Below are 21,835 nucleotides of genomic sequence, written 5' to 3' on the forward strand. Positions count from 1 at the left end.
AAGACATATCAGGGGACATTTCTAAGGCACAGATAGCAGTTAGGCTGGTAACAGCCAATGGCTTTCAATAGAAATTAGGCACCTAACTCATTTGTGCATTTGCAAATCTTACCTATAACCCCCCAGAGGGCACTTATGCCACATAACAGAGTCATTAGCACAGCTGGGGCTGCTAGACAAGTGATGCAGAGTGTTAAAAAGAACCAGACACATCTTCACGCATGGCAAGCAGTCTTGGCATCCAAAACTGGGCCTATAATTTTGTGGCTACAAGTTCAGTGAGTGTCTTTTTTCACCATTGGTGAAGTGGAAAGTTGGATTTGCACATGCAAATTGGGTAAGGTTGTTTGCGCAGCTGCAGATTCCATGCACTAATCCTTGATGATTTGTACAAATATTTAATTGCATGCCAGATGAAAAAATGTCGGGTGCAAAAAGGTAGATGCAGCTTTAGAGACCGTTTTTCAAAAAACTGGCTCACATAATCTAGTTTATTTCCCATTGGGCCTTGTAGGAGTCCCATTTGTGTGGTTTGTAATTAAGAAGAGATTCCAGGCTAGCAGGTGATGGGGAGGTGATCAATTCTTATTATAATGTTTCCCACTCTGATACATCAATGACTCTTGAAACTGGAATAATACGGCAACCAATAGTTCTCTGGTTTTAGAGTACGCTAGGGTCACTTCTACTTTTTTTTAATGATTTAGGCTGTATACCCCTTTCCAAATAATGTAGTCTATTGTGTACTCCTGAAACAGAGTTATAACATACCTATGATTAGATTGCCAAGTTTTACTAAATAAAACATGCTGTCTGCCATTACAGGATTTTTCTTGTATACCCCCTGACAAGCCCTTGCATACTCTTACTGGGTACATTTACCCCAGTTTGAAAACCACTGATCTATCCAGCTAGATTTTTACAGGCTACCCACTGCCATTGTATTTGTGGCTACGTCTAGACTGCACGCCTTTTCTGACAGAGGCTTTTTCTAAAGTATCTTTCGAAAAAGCCTCTGTTGAAAAAGAGCGTCTAGATTGCATTACGCGGATCAAAAAAATCGATCTGCTTTTTCAAAAAACAGCATCCAGACTGCTGGATGCGCTTTTGAAAAAAAAAAAAAAAAAAAAAAGGCACCTGGATGTGCTTCTGGCAGGGCATGGGGGCAGCCTTTATTTCCAGGTGCTGCTGCATGCCCTTTGCAGAGATGCGTGCTTAAAGGGATGCCCCTGGACAGCCATGGCTCTGCTCCTACTTCTGGCTTGCCTACCTCCTAGAGGGAAAGCAAAGCTGTTGCAGTTCTTTCTCTGGTTGTCCTGCTTCCTCGGCCAGCACAGCAGTTTATTCGCAGGGTTTTTTTTGCTGCTTTTTACCGTGTTTTTGGCCACGGAGCCTGAGCTGCCCCTGGTCAGGCGATGGCCCCATACTGCAGCTTCTGCTGCATCTGCATAACTCTGTCATGAATCTCCTGCCCCATATGGACCTGGACCGCACTGAGGAGACTCTCCTCCAGGCTGCAGGAGCTCTGACCTTGCCCCCAAACTCTTTTGGGGACAGGCAGATTTGGAGGCACGAGACAAGTTTGGGACCGGTTCGTCATGCAGCTCTGTGATGACGACCACTGGCTCCGCAACTTCTGGACGTGGAAGGCCATATTCCTGGAGCTGTGTTCCTGGATCGCCTCCTGCTCTGGAACACCAGGACACCCACCTGCGGCCCGCCATCCCCCTGCAGAAGCAGCTCGCAATCGCCCTGTGGAAGCTGGCCATCCCCGACAGCAACCGTTCTGTGGGACACCAGTTTGGTGTCGGGAGATCTACCGTCGGGGCCGTCTTGATGGAGGTAAGTCACTTTCGGGGGACAGGCCCTGCTGAGTGGGGGTGTTGAGAAAGGGGGACTGCCAGGCAAGGGCAAGGGAGAGTGGGGGATGGAGTGGCAGTTGGAGGCTGCTCCTCGGCCACCCCTGCACTGATGCGGGGGCAGGGGATGTCCTGACGAGGCCTTCCTGCCGGGGTGGTGCACAGGTGCTGATGGCGAGGAGAGGCAATTTCTGCAGCCCCGGACGGCTGCCATCCGCCAGGCTCACCAGGTTGGTGTCCAAATCTGAGAGGCCCTGAGGGAAAGATTCTCAGAAGGAGCCCACTGACTCTCCCTAGGGCCTGCTCTACCTTTCCCTCCACAACCCTCGCTCTCTTCCCTTTGAGAAGACATTGACCCGGGTTTGTTTGAAAACAGAATTTTTTTATTATTAGACACACTAGGAGTAAAGAAAATGTGCTCACTGTGTATAAAACACCTTTCTCTTGTTACCGTTGAACTGCTTATAAACAAAGTAAACCTGTCAGTCAAAAATAAAGATTTTGTAACATAACTGAAATGTCCTTTAACTGGGATGGTAGGGGGCTGAAAACCTGGAGGGGGGAGGGGACTCAAGTAGGCCGCTGATTCCCTGATCACAGGCCACCTTCCTGCCTCCTTGCACCGCCGCGGCCTTGGGATCGGGTGGAGCAAAAGCCAGTCCTGGCCTGGGCAGGAGCGGGGGCAGCTGTTGGGCCTGTGAGGGCTCGGGAGCAGGAGGGGCTGGGGGGGGGAAAGGGGAGGCTGGAGGGGCTGGAGGAGAAAGGGGGGCTGGAGGAGCAAGGGCCTGGCGTGCAGGAGGAGCGGTGCCCTAGAGGGGCAGGCAAAGCAAGGACCTCCTGCATTGTGGTACAGATGACAGTGCGTTGCTGGACTAGCTCGTACAGCAGCCTGTTGCAACACTCGGCCTCTGCTGCCGTCCTCTGCTAGAGGGTCCTGTTGAGGTCCCACAGGGCCACTACGTGCTCTCTCAACAGGTCCGTGTAGACATGCCAGTGCCTGTGGGTGCCACGGGTCTGGGATGGTGGTGGGGCGGCTGTGGTGCACCCCTGTTGAGTAGAGAGTCTGGCTGTGGAGGAACAGATGAGGAGACAATCAATGTCTGTGTGCACCCCTGCTGTCCCGGGGGCATGCCGTGGCTGTCAAGGGCTCTTCTTTGCACAGGAGACCCAGGGGTGTTACATGTGACACCGTATGTGAGTTGGGCAGTGGCCTGAAAGCCTCACAGGGGCCCCACAGTGGCAATGGGACTAGATGGCCCCCCACACTGCCAACCTACCCATGTGTGGTGACCCCTCAAAGCACTCACCTGATGTTCCCTCCCCAATGTCCACGGACGCCTGGGAGGCCTCTGGGGTCTGGAGGACTGGCTCCTGGGAGAGGGCCCCTGCTACCTCCTCTTCCTCCTCCTCCAGGTGCGCCTCTCCTGCCTCTCCTGCCTGGTTGTCCTCTGTCAGGTGTCGGTCCACGATGTGGTGGGATAACCCGGAATCCACCACACACAGTGGAGTCTGGGCTTCCCCACCGCCCAGGATCTGCTCCAACTCCTGGTAGTAAGGGCAGCTCTATGGGGCTGCCCCAGAGCAGGAGCTCTGGTCCCAGGCCTTGGCATATCCCTGCTGCAGTTCTTTTACTTTGGCCCTCACTTGGTCCACAATGTGGGGGTGATGCCCTTTGTTGGCCAGTCCCTGGACCATGCACTCATAGATGCCCGCATTCCTGCGGCGTGTCTGCAGGGCCTACAGGGCTTCTTCCTGGGACCAGAGCTCCAGTAGGTTTTTAATTTCTAGCTCTGACCAGGCTGGTGCCCATCTTTTGGTGCCCCTGGGTGGGTTCTCCTCAGGAGTGGCCCTAGACAAGCTGCCGGCAACTGGCACCCTAGGTAAAATGCGCGATCAGCGCACAATCGGCACCCCCGCCTCCAAAGTCCTCAACGGCTGTTTATCTTGGTACCCTAGGCGACCGCCTAGGTCGCCTGTATTGACGGGGTGCCACTGGTTCTCATCACTGTCCCAAGATGGGCCAGGGGGGCCTTGATGCTGGGACATGGCTAGCACGGGTGCTCTGGCTAGCTTCCTGGCAGCAAGGCCTGTCTGGGTACCTGTGCTTTTAAGAGGCTGCGGCCAGGGACCACAGAGGTGCTCTACATGTGAAGGCTAGACTGCCCACCAGGGCTTCTTCCTGGAGGCCTTTTTTTTCAACAGAACTGGCTCCCTGCATCCACACATGCCTTTTTTCAACAGATCTCTGTGGAAAAAGGCGTTCTTCCTCGTAAAACGAAGTTTACCGCTGTCAACAAAACTACCGCGTTCTGTCGACAGAACATGGAGGTAGTCTAGACGCACCCTGTGTGTCTCAGCATTACAAAATGTACACACATTTCCACTCTCTCAGCCCGTAGTAGCTGGATTTTGGGGTTGGTTTACTGTTTAAGTTTCAGGGAGGTTTCCTGGGTGTGTGTGAGGGGTGGGTAGGTGATAGTTATAGATAGGCTATTAGAAACAATTTATGTATTTGGCTGTTAAGGCAGCACTTAATTCCATTCATGAGCCAGTCCCTAATAAAGTGCTTGTGTCATGCCCAGATGTTGTGTCATGCCCAGGTGAGCCTCTCCTGAGGGGGGTGTTCCCTTGTTCCTGAGGAGCACAGCTGGAGCGGGGGGAGGGGAGGGGGAAAGGGGGACGTGTCATTATCACACAAGGATTTAGATCAAATCTCAGCAGGGCTGTTGAGGCTGAGGACCAAGTCTTTGCCTATGATTCAGTACTACCCGGGGAGATGGTGCAGTGAGCAGAGCAGGGGCCTGACAACGGTTTGTGGCCTGAGTTGCTGAGGAGATGCACTGAACCAACTGCTGCTTTTCCAAGTTTGGTTATTTCAAACCCCGTTCAGAGAATGGCCCTACGCTAACTCAGCGGTCCTGCAGGTAGAGATCACTACAGCTAAAGCTGAAGGTAAGAGGAGGCACTAAGGTCCCCGCTTTCTTCTGCGCAGCCTGCACCAGAGGACAAGATGGGGCTGGGGAGACAATTAAATTACCGTGCTTGGTTATAATGAAGAAACTGCAACCTCTCTTTCTTCAGTGTGTCTTGATTCTTTCCTTCACTTCTCCCAATAGAATCCTCATTACGGTATTGCCATAATGGACCTTAATGAGATTAAATTGCAGACGTGAAGAGGCAGCCGGAGCCAGATTCGTCAGACTCTTTTAGCTTCTGGGGTATTTGTAACAAAAGCGTGTGCGTGGGTTTTCTTTAGTAGCCACCAAAGGAAACAGCGGCTGTAACTGTCTCCAAGGGTTTCCTGGTGCCACATCATTACCTTGTTTTATACAAGCGGCTTTTTGCCTCTGGAACAATCAAGGGCTTTGAGCCTGGTGTTTCTTTAGAAAATGCTTTAAAGCAGTGATGGGCAACTAGGCTAGTGAGTGGGCCTCATGAGTGGCCCGTCTTCCTCTCAGTGGGCTGCAAGATTGTCAAAGGGTAGTTTTGCTAACTGTGCTTGCATGCCTGGAATTTGCGGGATGTGAAGATTGAACTCTAGCAGTGCTTCAACTGGACACAGAGGGAGGGCACGGCTCTCACAATCCTGTATACAATCAGTACACACCTCACTTCATGTGCCCTCGTGTGTGTCACTTTAGTAATACTAGTAGGGAAAAAAATTAAGCGGATGGAAACCAGTGGAATCTGACACCCTGCATATCTCATGGGCCGCATATAACCTGGGGCTGCCAGTTGCCCATCACTGCTTTAAACTCAGTCTCTCCTGTGTTTGCAAATCAAAGAAACTTCCATGCTCCCTTTGAGTAGCAGAACCTGTCTGGAGCCAATGACGGGAGCAATAGAGAAGAGAACAGAAGATTTCTTTCAAACTAGAAACCATACCACTAGCATTCTGAGGTCTACTAAGCACTTTTCCTAGTAGTCCTTGGGTTAGAATGGACCCTTCTCTTTTCAGCTAATGCCTAACAACGATATGTTTCACACAGTCCAAGTTCTTTTTGTACCTTATCATGAGGCTATGTCTGCACTGGGAAGACTTGGCTACAAAAGTGCTGTGGACATGCAAATGTTGCCCAAAGTGAAAACCGGTCAAACCAGTTTTTCTGTCTCCCATTGTTGACATGTCATGGTCATATTGCTAGATCCCCTGTTGACAGACAGAGCAAAGCAATGTGAGTAAGCACAGTGCAGTATTGTGGGAAGGCAGAGCTGATCCCTGCACTTCTTGGCATTCCGTTTTAGCCCTGTGAGCTCTCCGGAATGAAGAATGCTGAGAAATGTCAAAGCAGCACAGCAATCTCTCCAGCCTTCCCCCTGAAGCAGCAGTCTGCCCACTGCTGTGTTCCTAGCAGGGCAGAATAGGAATATTCCGGTGATTTGTCCTTTGTTCCCCAAATGGAGATACTGACAGATACTTCTCAGAGCTTTGAAGGGGGGAGGAGGGGCATGCCTGCAGGGCACCAGAGAACACAAAACACTGAGCACTGCCATCAGGATAGGCATTGTGGGATACTGGAGGATGCCAGTTCTCTCCACAAAACAAAGAGTAGAGTCTGCACTGGCTCTTTGTCAACAATAAAGGGAGGCAAGAAAAACAAAATTTTCACACAGAGATGGATTTTTTTTGTTGCCAAACCGGTTTTTCCCAGCAGAAGTCGCATTGTAGTGTAAACGCTCTCACTGTTTTGTCACCAAAAGGCAGGTTTTAGTGACAAAACATGCCAGTGTAGACAAGGCCTTAGTCTGAACAAACGTATAGATTCTGTCTCTGTCCCCTAACACAAGAAGGTGTAGTTGCCATAGGACCTGCAGGGGAGATTTCTGTAGAAGGGGTGAGTAGAGGATGAAGATGGTGCAATGGTCAGTTCAGAGGGTACATGGCAAGTGGAAAGTAGAGGCACAGGAAGAGAATGTATAAATTTAGAAATGGCACAAGTCTCAAAATTCAGATGTGGATTATGACACTTGACGCAAGCCTAGGAGGATGTTTGGATCTATGGCGATGTTTCTCATGTGATCCATGGACCCACTCTGAGGCTATATCTACACTGCACGCTTATTTTGAAATAGCAAAGAGTGCGTCTACACAGCAAGCCCATTATTTTGAAATAATTTCAAAATAACGGGCTTCTTAGTCCAACTTCTGTAACCTTCATTTCACGAGGAGTAAGGGAAGTCAGAGGGAGAGTGTTCTTCCTTCGACTCCCTGTTGTATAGACAGCTCCTAAAGCTGAGTTAAGCTACTTCGACTTGAGCTATGCAATGAACATAGCTGAAGTGGCATATCTTAACTCGACTTTAGCCTGCAGTGTTGGGAGTTGGAAAAGTCAAAAAGTCTGGCAAGGTTTTCAGAGGACAAGGGAGCAGATACTAAATGATGCATTGCAGAAGAATCTTGAGAAGAGAAGAGAAGAGAAGAGAAGAGAAGAGAAGAGAAGAGAAGAGAAGAGAAGAGAAGAGAAGAGGAGACGATCATTGCAAACACTTGTGACTCTTGGTAGCACTGCCACCTCGTGTCCCTGCCAAAATTTTAGTGGCTAAACAGGGTGCCCACCACTTACTGCAAATAGAGAATTAGATATCCCTTTTGCAAGGAGGCATTAGAGTTTCAGCTCTGAAACAGACTGCATTACAAAGGGTGGGGCCCGGATAACTACAGGCATAACATAAAACTATATTTGTTCGAATCAACTTCATTTGTCTTTGCTGACGTTACATTGAGCTGCTGAGACAACAAAACCAGAAACCAACTTTAAAAGGCCTTGCTGGATGCCAACCAGCATGTTCACCGAGCTGGATCAGATCCAGGCCAAGAGTCTTTGCTGTTGTAATTTGGAGCAGCTCCATTGACCATAAGGAAGCTGTACCAGTTTCTACTAGCAGAGAGTCTGACGCCCAGGATCTGCATAAGGCTGACCTTTCTTCCTGTTATATGAACAGCAGCTATCCTCATTCTGTCAATCAGTGTCAGCTGAAGCAGCAACTTCTATTTTTCTGCCACTAAATTAGGGATGGGACCAGATCTCAAACCCAATTCACTATGTTTTTGTTCATTTCAAACCTATATGGTACATTGCCCCCCCCCCCCCCCCCGGGTTTTATTTATCTTCCTTTGTGTTAAATGCCACCTACCAAACAGCAATATTAATTTTCAATTTTTGTCTTAACTAAAATGTAAGTATAACCTCCTTGAGCTCAAAATTTTGCTTGTAATTATATAGCTGAAGTAAAGTATGCAGGCAAGCACCATAATCTATCTGGGCATAGAATCATGCCAAGGATGGTGAGAGTTTTATCTGAGTAAGATCCAGCTCACATTCTTGCAGGAAATTGCCATTAGCTGAATGTATCCATTTTGCTCCATCATTGTACAGCTGCCCAGTTTATTTTTCACTGGTGTGCCTTGATATTACTTAACTTGCGCTGTGCATCAGCCAGAAATGCCTGGACTTCTTGGTTGTTTGGTAGAGGCTAACCAAACACCCAAGAAGAGCCTCTCTCCTTCACTTTTTTCAGCAAAAATTCCCACCTCCTTTGGCTGCAATTTACTAGGCCAGTGTTTCTCAAACTGTGCTCCGCGGAGCCCCAGGGCTCTGCGAGACATCTCCAGGGGCTCCGCAAGGTTGACAAACCGAAAACATCGATAAGTACAACACAAATAATCAGTGGATCGCTGGGGCGCCGCATAAGTTTTTACGCATGTACAATTTTTGGGCTCTGGAGCCCAAAAAGTTTGAGAACCACTGCCCTAGGCCATGCAGGAGGAGACTCAGGGTATGTCTACACTACAAAGTTAATTCAAAATAACAGCAGTTATTTCAAATTAACTTTAATAGTGTCTACACAGGCAAACTGCTATTTCGAAATAAATTCGAAATAGTGGAGCCCTTATTTCGAATTTGGTAAACCTCATTCTACGAGAAGTAACACCAAATTCGAAATAGCTATTTCAAATTAAGTGCTGTGTAGACACTTAATTCGAAATAGGGGGCCTCCAGCCCTTCCCAGGGAGCCCTGGTGGCCACTCTGGGCACAACCAGGAAAGCTTACTCTCCTCTCCCCAAGCCCAGGAGCCATTAAAGGGGTAGACCCTGGCCACAGTGCCTGTGCCAGCTCCAAGCCTGGCAGCCCAGAGCCAGCAGTGGCCATGTGATCCCTGACATAGTGCTCCCAAAACATGTCAGCAAGCCACTGGCAGCCAGCCCTCCACCGCTCCCCAGGAGCAGTCTGCCAGCTCCCAGGAGCCTGACAGGGGCTGGAGAAGGTGGGCGCCTTCCTGGTTCAGGTTGGAGATCATGGACCTTATTCAGGTTTGGGGGGGGATGCCCCCAACGTTCATGATCTCTGCACTAGATGGAGGAACGTGGCCGTCTATGGCAGGATAGCTGCCAGCCTGGCCACCAAAGGCCACATGCGAACGCAGGAGCAAGTTAGCATGAAAGTCAAGTTGGTCTGGTGAGACCCCCAACCCTGAGCCCTGAGCTTCCCCTCCCGCTTCTTCCCCTTGCTTCCAGCTTTCCCCCTCCCCTCTTCTACCCTCTCTCTTCCCCTCTCCCACCTCCTTTTCCCAGTCTCCCCAGAGGTTCATTCCCTCTCCCCCCAGTTTTGTTCAATAAACCCAGTTTCTATTTTTGAACATGCGTGTCTTTTATTTGACATCAGGAAGGGGGGCTAGGGAGGGGAAAGTGGAAGGATATGAGGGAGGAATGGGGCATGAGCCCCCAGTGGGGAGGACTGGGGAGGCTCTGAGGGTTCCTTGGGGTGGATGCTCTCCTTCAGGGCCTCCTGGATTCTGACAGCCCCCCCCCAATGGACCCCCCAGATGGCAGCCTGCAGCAAGTGCAGCTGGGCTGATGGCAACAACCCCACGAGACGCACCAGCATGCCCAGGGGCAGCTCTGGGCCATGTGGCCGAGTGCTGTGGTGTTCCGAGTGCGGGCACTCAGGACACTCCAAGCCAGGACTGCTTTGCTGTCCCTCATGGAGGTAGACAAGCAAGCGGGGAACCCTAAGAACTGTCTGTCCGGGGTGGGGGCAAGGTCCCTTTAAGCACGGAGCTCAGTTAGCCTCACACAGCAGCCCCACACACTAAGTCCTAACCTGATGCCCTGCCAGCACTGGTTCCGGCCAGCCTTAATTTCGGTTCAGTGTCCACTCAGTGTGGACGCGCTATTTCGAAATAGCAAAACGCTATTTCGAAAGTTTTTGTGTATAGATGTGTTATTTCGAATTAGCTTAATTCGAATTAACTATTTCGAATTAAGTTAATTCAAAATAGTGCTGTAGTGTAGACATACCCTCAGTGATCACCTTTCAGTTGGGTGAGTAAGGCTTTCCCCTGGCACCTAACAATGACATCTGTCCATCACGACTGTCCCTAACACAATAAATGTGTTAAAGTAACTTTCAGTTCACAATAACTTTTTTCCACTAAGGACTAACCCTAAGAACTTTGGCACTTTAAGGACTAACACATTTATGAGGGCACAAGCATTCATGACATACAACTTACTTCTGGAGATACTTGAAGAGCAAAGAAATGAAAACAAGAAAGGGATACAGAGATTTCTTTTCCTTTTCCAGCATTGGAAGAAGTGAGTTGTATCTCATGAAAGCTTATACCCTGATAGATTTGTTAGTTTTAACATTTAAAAGTGCCACCAGACTCCTTGTCTGTTTCAGCAAAAACAACTAACACGGCTACCCCTCTGGAACCTATGAACTTTGTACATCTAGACAGTGGAATTCAACAAAGCAATACGACTGATGTGGCTAATCAAATCTTTTGCTATCAGAAAGAATATAATATGCCTCAGGCATCCCTATTACCATAGTTTCTGAGCTTCTCTCAGTCTTAAATGCATTTATGCTCATCATAGGCCTGCATTGTTGGGAAGTGCGGTTATCCTACTTGCAGATGGGGAATTGAGACAGAATAAGTGACTTGCCCAATGTTACCCAAGAAGTCTTCCAGAGGTCAGGGACGTGAACACTGATCACCCTAATCATAGGCTGGTACTGTTACCATGGACTCATGAAACCATCTGAGATCAGACATATCTATTGCATGGGAAATATCCATCTTGCAAGAGATCAAGTTCTACTACTACAGATAATAAATAGACAGTGGCAGAGCAGCCAAATTATTACTGGCTTTCATTAGCACAGGCAAAGATGGTGACCTCCTTTACTTGTAGCTGAGTGGTACTTGCAAAGGGAGAGATTCTTTCCTGTTTTTTGACACCATCAAGGAGTATCAAACAAATTTCTTTCTGCCTGATCCTTAAAACCTAAATTCCCCACTGATCAGTCAGGGCCAGTGACTAAACACAACAGCTGGAAATGGCTTTTGGCAAGTGACTTTATCCTTACAGCTGAAAGACGCAGAGGGGTAGTTTGTCTGAGTTAGTCTGTAACTGGAAAAGCCTTCCAGCTGAAAGATGGTATTAAGTGAAAATCAAAAGCACAAAAATTCCCCTGCAGTGAGCCCTGATTTCCTCCCAGCGAAGCAAAGCAGGGACTCTGGTTGAGATGAACTAGTCTGCTGCCCACACATAGCTTACAGCTTAATTGCACAACATTTATGTGACGTTTGATTAACAAGCAGATTCTCCTAAGGCTTGGTCAGTATTTAAAAACTTTCACAATGGCAGTGACTCAGAGTCAGGGTCGGATAAGTGGTAGCATGTCATGATCAGGACATTCTGAGTCAAAGGAAAATGACTTGACTAAGTAAGTGGAACACAAGACACGTCAAAGGCCTCGCAAGAGCTGGACAACTTCTTGTAGCCAGGTGGGGAGTTCCCCTCCGAGCCAGCTGATACCAGAGCCCTTTCCTCTCGACAGAATAAGAATCACACAATGAGCCTACAAGCTGAGATTTCTCACTCACATTTCAGTGGAATTTTATTTATTAACTTTGGAGCAGAGTGTAATGCGGAAAAGCTGCACTGAGATCAATGGAGCCGAACCAATTTACAACAGCCAAGGATCTGCACTTTCTTGAAAATAACGATAACACCCATTGTGCTTTGCAAGCATTGTACAGACACTGACGCCCCCTTCCCCAGCCAGGCAGGTGTAATTCCCATTTCACAGACAGGGTGAGACAGAGCAGTGAAGTGGTTTGCCAGTGTCAACCTGCAGAGCTGGACCTAAAACAGAGTGAAAGCACAAGGATCCCAGGAGTACTGCACAGAGAGGGTGATATCTCCCTGTTTGGAGGGCTTACACCAATTTATTACTCCACTGGTTCACAGGGTGTGTAGACTCTGTATAGGAGTCGGCGAACAGGATACTGGTTTAGATGGAACTTTGGTCTGACCCAGTCTGGCCATTCTTATGTGAGCCACCACATCGGGGGTAGTGTCAGCCCACGAGGTCAGGGAGTGGGAAATCATAGAACACTAGAACTGGAAGAGACCTTGGGAGGTCATCGAGTCCAGTCCCTGGCCCCCATGGCAGGACCAAATAAGCCAACTGACCAGCAGTAAATGGCTTCCCTTTTATCAGAATGTTAACAAATCAGTAATTACTACAGAGAATTATTTCCCCAGGGATTGGTGAGTTTTGCTAAAATACTTATGATCTGACTGACCCCATGTTTGGGGATGGGAAGGAATTTTCAATGGCTCAGATTTGCAGAGATGTTGGGGGCTGAGTGGGCAAGGTTGCCTTCCTCTGCAGGATGGGGCATGGGTCACTTGCTGGTTTCACCTAGAGGAACTGGTGGATTCTCCATAACTTGATATCTTTAAATCATAATTGGGAGACTTTGGTAACTCAGTCACAGAGGGTATGTCTAGACAATATGCCTCTGTCAACAGGCATGTAAAATAGGCTACCTGACATAGTCAATGAAGCCGGGATTTAAATATCCCCGGCTTCATTAAAATAAAAATGGCTGCTGCACTGTGCTGGCTCAGCTGATCATTGGTACAGCTCGTGAGTCAAGACGCGGATCGGTCGACAGGGAACGCCTTTGTTGACCACTCCTGTAAACCTCGTTTCACGAGGCATAAGGGAGTGGTCGACAAAGGCTTCCCTTGTTGATCGATCCGCGTCTTGACTCGCGCGCTGTGCCGATGATCAGCTGGGCTGGCACAGCGTGGCATCCTTTTTTATTTCAATGAAGCCGGGGATATTTAAATCCCGGCTTCATTGACTATGTCGGGTAGCCTATTTTACATGCCTGTTGACAGAGGCATATTGTCTAGACATATTCAGACTGTGGCTCTATTACAAGAGTGGATGGATGAGGCTCTGTGGGCGGCAACATGCAGGACGTCAGACCAGATGAATGTGGTGGACCCTTCTGCTTTTAAAGTCTGAGTCAATGAGACCTGCCTTTTGATTTGCTCTTGAACTCCTGACCCCAGCTATGACCCATGTCTCTGACTGCCTACTGTTCTAACTACTAGGTATGACTGCCCAAGCTATGAGTCTAAGAGGGCTTTGTTTGGGGAGATGGTGCTGTTATGCTAACAAAAAAACCTCCTTCTGTGTGTGTGGGCTGAATCTTAGTTAGGAGGTTCTGCTGGCGCTGCTATGTCAACATAGGCTCTGGAGTGTAGCTGTACCCTCAGCTTTCATGTAAAAAGTGTTTCAGGTCCTCAGGGCTGCTGAAAACATGACCTGAGTGTGTCCTCAAGGCTGAGAAAGCAAAGACACATAGAAAGACCCCAACTTGAATTATTTGTATAATTCTCTTTAATCTCGTTTTCAGGCAGTCTCATGTTTTTTTATCTCCTGATGTTGGTCCACCTGAGGTTGGCTCTGCTCCCAGGACAAAGAATTTTGCATTGACATAGCATCTTGGGGGCTAATTTTTGTTTTTGCTATTCCAGAGGAGGCACCAGGCAGCAGGAGACTACTGAGTTAGTAAACGGTTGTATACCTTGTGGCCGATACGAAGTGGCATATAGACACAATCTTTTTATTCTTGGGTAAGGAACAGGTTTCTTTATACAAAGAAATATATGGCCTATCAAGGTTGTTCCCCATTCTGGCACTTCAAGTGCAGAAGGTGGAGGCCTACAGGAGATTTTAAAAATACCTTGCCTCTACCTTCTGCTTAAAAACTCCCCAAGGTCAGAGATTCCCTGACCGGGGCTGGGATGCTGCCACCACCCATGTGCAAAACCTTTTTCTGAATCCAGGAAGACTCACTTGGGAACTTCTTCCCCTGGGGTATCCCAGCCCTTTTACCCTCCCTCAGGAGAGAGATTGAAAATGACATGTCATTTCAAATAGCTGACATCTCAGTCATAGGCATATGTACACAGACCAGTGTTCCCTCTAAGCTACAGCAGCAGAGCTTCACAGGTGATTCATCCGCTCTGCCCAATCAGACAGCTCAGTGCATGGAGCCCTGAGCCTCTGACTGGGCAGGGCTGTTTAATCATCTGTGAAGCTGTGCTGCCCTGTAGCTTAGAGGACACAGGACTGAGATCATCCCCTTAAAAAAGTGATTTTATGAACAAAACCAAAAGGATATACTTGGTAAAGCATCCTTAGTTGTCAGGTGTTACAGAGTAACTGAGAAAACAGATTAAAACCCAGAGAATTGCTTCCTTGAGATTTAGCTTCAGTTACAGCGTATGGGGTAGAGGGCACAGGGACTCAACACAGAGCCCTGGTCTACACTAGGGTGTTATTTCAAAATAACAAACCTTATTTCAAAATAACAAGTGGAGCATCCACACTACCATAGTCAACACAGCTACCCCTCTGATACTTAAGAGTTTGATTTACCAGAAGATCGACAGCGGCAATGTTAATCTTTTGTGCAGTGTAGACGTGCCTAGCAGCCTGCTGACCAGAGTTCCTGTCTCCCGCCTGCTCACACCTCTTGAGCAGCCCTGCTGGACTACTTCCCTGCCCTTTGATCCTCCCAGCTGTTGTTAGCCTGCTAATCAGCAGTGATGGGCAATGCCTGGATTAGCCCTTTGGTTTCTGAGCTAGCGTATGGGCAGCTACACCCCATTACAGACTCCCTTCCTCAGGAGCAGGTTCTGCAGGGGCTGTGGGATGGGATCCTGCTGCCCCACACATGCTTTCTTGGGGCAGAAAGCCCATTGTGGAGGTTCTACATCCCATCAAAGGCACTCTAAAATATTCAGCTCCTGCAGAGCTGCGGGCACCTGGTGACAGGATCAGATGGAGTGGAACTGATGTATCACCATGGCCTCCTGTCTCAAGAAAACAAGGGCATGTCAGAGACTTGGATGCCCTTAGGAATAAGGGAGAATTAATGGCAACTGGCACCATGGGATGGACTCATGTTGCTTTCTAGTGACTTCCAGTGCCAGATCCCCCTCCCCTCCCATTGTGGGAGGATCTCCTGCCTCCATTCCCTCCATCTCTCTATGACAGCTGTTCCTTAGCAGCTTCTCACTGTCAGATTTCTCTGTCTGAGGCTGTCTCTACACTATGGAGTTTTTTCCAGGATACTGGACCGTCTCTGCTCCGCTTTTTTTGCGGAAGAGCAGATGTGCCCTTTCGGAAGCCGTGTCCTCTTCCTCCCATGAGGAATAAGGGCTCTTCTGAAAGAGGAGGATTTTACGAAATTCTGGAAAAGCTTCATTCAAAAAAAACTCAAAAAAAGGTAAATCATTTCCAATAAATCATTGTAGGGTAGGAATAGCCTGGGTTTTGGTGGCTGTGTTCTTCCATTCCCACTGGATTGCATCTCTGGCCCCAGAGAATTGCTATAGACTCCATACAGTGGATATATTATCCTTGGTACCTAGGAAGAGGGGTTGATCCTAAATGGAATAGGAGCGAGACAGACTCATCCTCCAGCTGGGGCCAGTCTCAGAGGATTTGGTGAGTTTCAGCAGGGCTCTCTTTACCTCATGTGGACAGTCTCAGATAGGAGGTGGATCATTTCTTTAGGGGACTGTCAGGGGATACACCCCTAACAGGGGTTGCAGCCCCCTTCTACAGGCCCATGTCTCAGTCCAGACCCTTCTCTCAGGGCATTTACAGTACCCAAAGTCCCCAAGAGTCTCAGCCCCTCTCTCAGGGCAAATATGGTATTCCCCAAATTAACAGCCAGTCCAGGCCCCTCTATCAGGGCATATATGGTACCTGCAGCCTAACTCTGGAAAAAGCCTCTCCTGGCCGGCACATTTGCCCTGGTTGCAGAAAGAGGTGGTAGGGGGACCCAGGCCCTCCCTCTCCACCAGGTCCCAGCCCAGGGCCCCGTAGGCAGGGGTTCTTACTCCTGCCTGCTCAGTGGGGAATCCAGCCAATACACACCAAGCAGAGTTTGCAAGTACTTGCCCTGGGCTGCTGCCTACCACTCAGGCTTCAGCTGTCACAGAAACACCATGGCTGCAACCTGGACCCTCCTGCTCTCAGACTGCTTCCTCCCTTGCCATGCTCCCTCAGCCTTTATATACTGGCTCTGCTGGGAGCATGCCCAGCAGGGCCAGAAGGGCGGGGCCCTCTCAGCCAGCTGGGCCTGGGCTACTCCCAGCCCTGCAGTGCCGGGCCTGCTCACCCCCTCACAAGGACTCATTGCCTGGCTTCTGTCAGTGTCACTTTTCTATTAGGTCCTATTTCCCAGCTGGGTTTCCTTACCTCTGGCGTAGCGGCAGTTTGTAGAGCTGGTAAATCTCCCTGGCCAGATGGCTGATGTTTTTGGCTGCGTCACTGATGGATAGTTGAGCTAAGCCACCAAGATCTCTAGTTTGGGGAACTGTGCTGAGTTCTAATGGAAGGGAAAGAGGGATCCATCAGCATTCTCCTCTCAGCTCCCAGTCTCCTCAGCATCAGGGGTCTTGCTCCCCCAAGTCCCTCCGCTGGTGACACTAAGGGGGAGGAACTTGAGTTAGACCCTGAGCTCTTTCTGCCCCTCAAGGGGTTCTAGAGCAATGGGATGTGGGCAAGGCTTTCCATGAAGACTTGCACCCCCAGCTGCTTCAGTGGGACAAGAAGGGATGCAAAGCCAGGCCCAGGATCACCACTGAACCAGGAGAAGATGAACTTGATTCAGCCTATCTCATTCCCTGCTCTGACTCTGCCTTCCCAAGGGGAATACTGCTAATCTACAGCCCCTGCAGCTGTAGATACTATAGCCTGTCAGAGCCAGCCTGCTTATGCCTGGAGTCAAGAAGCAGGGTCAGAGGTCACTCACGCTAAATTCAAGAAGCAGGATGGCGAATCAGAACGGGGCTTTGCTGCTCCTTACGGTCGTGGTTCTCTCCTCAGACACTCTGGACCTTGATACACGAGGGGATCAGGATCAATAGACCCGTGTGCATGCTGTGCAAAGGAGCCCACCCTCATTGTCAGGACTGAGACATTTGCATGAAGCTGGCCGGCGCCATTTTTAAATGCCAGCTAGTTCGAACTCCGTGCCGCGCGGCTACACGTGGCACGGACTAGCTAGTTCGGATTAGGCTTCTAATCCAAACTAGCTGTACGCCCCATGGAACGAGGTGTACAGCTAGTTGGGATTAGAAGCCTAATCCGAACTAGCTAGTCCGTGCCACGTGTAGCCGCACGGCACGGAGTCCGACCTATTTGGAACAGCCTCCCACAAAGCCAGGAAGCGGGGAGCGGGGGGTGGGGGGAGATTGTCTCTGCCTTGTACCTCTGTCTTGCCTGGCTGATGTCAGGGTCTCTCTATGAAGTCACCACCATCCCTCCACTTTTCGCCAATAGGCCAAGGTCCTGCAACAGGTCTTTGTGATGTCACTGCCACATCCACCCCTCCCCTGCAAGGCTGGTGTCCTGACCCTGGGCAGCCGTTGGGACTCATTGACTGATCAGAATAAAATGCTCTCAAATGAGCTACAGACAACAATTGCTCAAAGTCATCATTCAGCAACTATTTCAGAAGAACTGGCAAGTTCGAGAATCAGGAACTGTGCAGAGACCATAATTGCAGAGAAGCAGCATGATCAATCACATACATGATGGTTTGTGACTTCTTAGTTTGATCTTAAAAGAGAACAAAAGCACCTGAGTCTTTCCTGTCAACAGCTACCTGCGCAGCCAGTCAGCATCGACAGCTGGGAGGTGGAGGGGTCTTAGCAGATGTCAAAAAGGATGGCCCATGTCACCCATGGAGGGGATCAGCCTTCCAGCCCCACTTCTTTGTGAGGGCTCACACAGTGACAGCAAACACCACACACACAGACATATACACACACTCTCTCTCTCTCCTTGATGGAGGCAGGGAGGAATGGAAAAGGGGGAAAAGAAGCAAGAGAAGAAGAGAAAGAGGGAGGGAAAGAGGAAAGAGAAAACCTAAAAGGACAAACTGCCAATGCTCCCAGTGATGCTAAAGGACAGAATCTTTGATAGGAAGTTAAATCTCGTTAGCCAAGTGATTTCTATGCCTAGAATTCAGCTGGTCCCAGATGGATCAGACCGAACAGGTTCCAAACCTCTCTGGGGCTGTTAACTTCTAAACAGGGGCTAGAAACTCAATAGTATGGAAGGAGAAAACGCCGATGAGGTTCCTCCCAATGATCAAATACATTACTCCTAATCCACTCGAGTGCTGAGGTCAGAAGAAAATGGTCTGTTCTCTTGCAGGGTGCGGGCCATTTGGCTGGCTGAGCTCTGCTGTACATGTTGGTTCCTTTGTGGGTAATTTGAAGGCTGCCAAATTGGAAGAATTGGTTCGGGCAGAAGCAGGTGGCAAGGATTCCTAGTGCTAGATCTTTCCTTTCGGAAAGGCCTAAAACAAATAATAACCCTACATATAGTGGGGTCGCTGGCTGCCCACGGGGAGCACATTCCAACCTCAGGCATCTGACTTGGACAGAAGAGCTCTCCATGCGCTTTGCTTGAGGCACTGCTGTAATGGTTTGCTAGCCTGCAGGAAATATGCCTTTGGAAAGGATTTCTAGTTCAGCTGACAACAAATCTTCCGCCCACATGAGGACCCTTTTCACTTTACTGCTATTAATTTGCTGTTTGGCTGCTACAAAAATGGTCGAAAAGTTTCACGACATTCAGTCTGCAAACCTTCATCATAGCAGCTTGCCTATTTATTGCTACAGCAAGTCTCATATTCCTTCATGTTAGGTTTTTTGTTTGTTTGTTTGGTCTCGTATGGCACATTGCAGCAGAACTAAAAGTGAGCTAGCAACTGGAAATCTTTCAAAACTTATGCTTTGCCTTTAGCCAGCGCTGTGGACAGACTTGCCAGACCTCAGTGCAAGGTGGGAGGGGGCCTGGCTGCATGCCCCCTTCAGGTAAATTGCAATGGACTTTGCAATTAATGAATCCTCATAACACTCTGAATAAGGGAATTGTTTTCCTATTTTGTAAAGAGGAAAATGAGGCACGAAGCAGTGAAAAAAATGACTTATTCCAAGTCACTGGTTGAGTTGTGAGTAAAGCCCAGGGCTCCTGACATTTGAAAGCCATTAGTGATAGACACCCCATAGAGGTTTATCTCTATATTTTTGGCATGGCAAACTAATGTATGAATGGCTAACGTGGGATGTTACCGACTCTGTTGTATCTACTCCAGCTTACTAAGCATTGTAAAAAGAGGCTGGCTGCTGTTATTGCACCTGGTTTGTGTTTAGAATGATACCGCTGTTCAGGGAAGAGCTGAGCAGGGCAGTTAGTTAATACTAGAAGACTTACCTGGCATTGCCCAGGTCTGGCCCAGGGGCTGAGAGGAGGCTGTGGAGACCTCTCACAGGCAGTTCTTGGTGGTGCTCTCTGGGCCTGGCCTGGGAGTAAGAGGGGGCTGTGCATGCTGGCTGGGTATGACCATGCTGGGTGGCCTGGCAGTCCTGGGGAGGGGGGCTGTGACTCCTCCAAAGGGAGGGAGAGGATAGAGGGGGTATGTGCTACCCAGCCTTGGTGTTGCTCCCAGGGAGGGGGGCACAAAAATGGGATCAGCGGGACTTTTCCCCCTGGTCTAGCACTGCAGCTGAAGGCTGGGGGGAGCAGTTTGGCTCAGGGGGGCCACTTACCTGGGCAGGTGGCCAGCAAGATGGCAAGCCCTGTGCCCAGCTGGCCACTCCCTTTCTTGTGCTTGCTGCCCCCAGGGGTCACTGTGCAGTATCACTGTCCTTCCAGTCAGCCCCCTCCCGTTCCATGTTATGGAAAACAATCCAGGCACATCCCATTTTCCTGGTACAATCAACCACTGACCTTGCCTAAATTAGAAAAGGAAGCAGACGCCAATTTCAAGGGTCCAGGGCTCTGTCTGCTACTGTTGCACTTGTAGCAGCAGTGGTGGCCAGGAGTCATCTTCCCTCTTACACCATGCTTTCTAGACTGCTACTCTTTATTGTTGCTCTCCTCTGAACTTTTTCCAAGTCATCCATATCGGTCCTAAAGCATGGTGCCCAACACTAGACACGCTACCTCTGTTGAAACGTGATCAGTGCTGAATAGAATGAAAAAAAACAACCCTTTTTATTTTGTGTTTATAACCAGAGAGTTGACAGCCAGGCAGGCCACTGGACAAAGTGTGGGGGGCCCCAGCTCTGTTTTCCTGGAAGGGGCAGGGCATTGGGTGGAACGGGTGGGGCTAGGGCAACCAGCCCTCAACCCTGCCTGGAGCAGGCCGTACTGTGCCCCCAGCCCTTAGCGCTGCTTGGAGTTCTGGTGGCAATTTAAAGGGCCCTGGGCTCCCTCTGCCCCCTTTACTGCCCCCTATTGGTGGGCCTGCTTACAACACTGCTGCTAATACATTCAAGTAGGAATAAGAGATCCTCCGGAGGATCGCGCCTGTCTAGATGCTTTTTTCCGGCTTTTCCCCAAGCCGGAAAAAAAGCGACGGACATGTTTATTTAAATCCCGCGGGGGATATTTAAATCCCCCGCGGATTTCCCTATTCTGACTTACCTGCTTTGCATGACTTTTCCGGAATTAGGGGCCAGTCTAGACGTAGCCAGGGTGCGTGTAAGACTACTTGGCTCCGTCGACATAGTCAATGAAGTTACTTGACTTAGTCAATGAAGAGGGGATTTAAATAATCCCCACTTTATTAAAATAAAAATGGCCGCCGCACTGTGCCGACAATCAGCTGATCTAGCACAGCACGGCAGTCTAGACAGGGCGCGGTCGACAAGGGAAGCCAGACAAGTGAAACGAGGTTTACCGGAGCGGTTGACAAAGGCTTCCCTTGTCGACCGTGTCATGTCTAGACTGCCGTGCTGTGCCAGATCAGCTGATTGTCGGCACAGCGCGGCAGACATTTTTATTTTAATGATGCGGGAATTATTTAAATATTTATAGTCATATAAATAGGAAAAAAAACAAAAAAAGAAGAAGTAGGACCGCTAATTACTAAGGATGGAGTGGAGGTTAAGGATAATCTAGGAATGGCCCAATATCTAAACAAATACTTTGCTTCAGTCTTTAATGAGGCTAATGAAGAGCTTAGGGATAATGGTAACATAACTTATGGGACTAAGGATGTGGAGGTAGATATTACCATATCTGAGGTAAAAGCCAAACTTGAACAGCTTAATGGGAGTAAATTGGGGGGCCCAGATAATCTTCATCCAAGAATATTAAAGGAACTGGCACATGAACTTGCAAGTCCATTAGCAAAATTTTTTAATAAATCTCTAAACTCAGGGGTTGTACCATTTGACTGGAGAATTGCTAATATAGTTCCTATTTTTAAGAAAGGAAAAAATAGCGACCCGGGTAACTATAGGCCTGTTAGTTTGACATCTGTAGTATGCAAGATCTTGGAAAAAATTTTGAAGGAAAAAGTAGTTAGAGACGTTGAGACTACTGGCAATTGGGACAAATTACAACATGGTTTTACAAAAGGTAGATCGTGCCAAACCAACCTGATCTCCTTTTTTGAGAAAGTAACAGATTTTTTAGATAAAGGAAATGCAGTGGATCTAATCTACCTTGACTTTAGTAAGGCATTTGATACAGTACCACATAGGGAATTATTGGTTAAATTGGAAAAGATAGGGATTAATATGAAAGTTGAGAGGTGGATAAGCAACTGGTTAAAGGGGAGA

At 48.8% G+C, this 21,835-nt stretch overlaps 1 long non-coding RNA gene across 1 annotated transcript; it reads right to left on the reverse strand.

Annotated features, from left to right (window-relative positions):
- Nucleotides 1-1,911: 1,911 nt before the first annotated feature.
- LOC112547336 (uncharacterized) lies at nucleotides 1,912-16,960 on the reverse strand. The gene is made up of 3 exons (XR_012896539.1): nucleotides 16,449-16,960; nucleotides 3,167-5,005; nucleotides 1,912-2,926 (listed from the first exon to the last, which is right to left on the reverse strand). It is a non-coding gene; the product is annotated as an uncharacterized LOC112547336 (long non-coding RNA).
- Nucleotides 16,961-21,835: the final 4,875 nt, after the last annotated feature.

The sequence above is a fragment of the Pelodiscus sinensis genome, chromosome 18, assembly GCF_049634645.1.
Source record: "Pelodiscus sinensis isolate JC-2024 chromosome 18, ASM4963464v1, whole genome shotgun sequence".
NCBI lineage: Eukaryota > Metazoa > Chordata > Testudines > Trionychidae > Pelodiscus > Pelodiscus sinensis.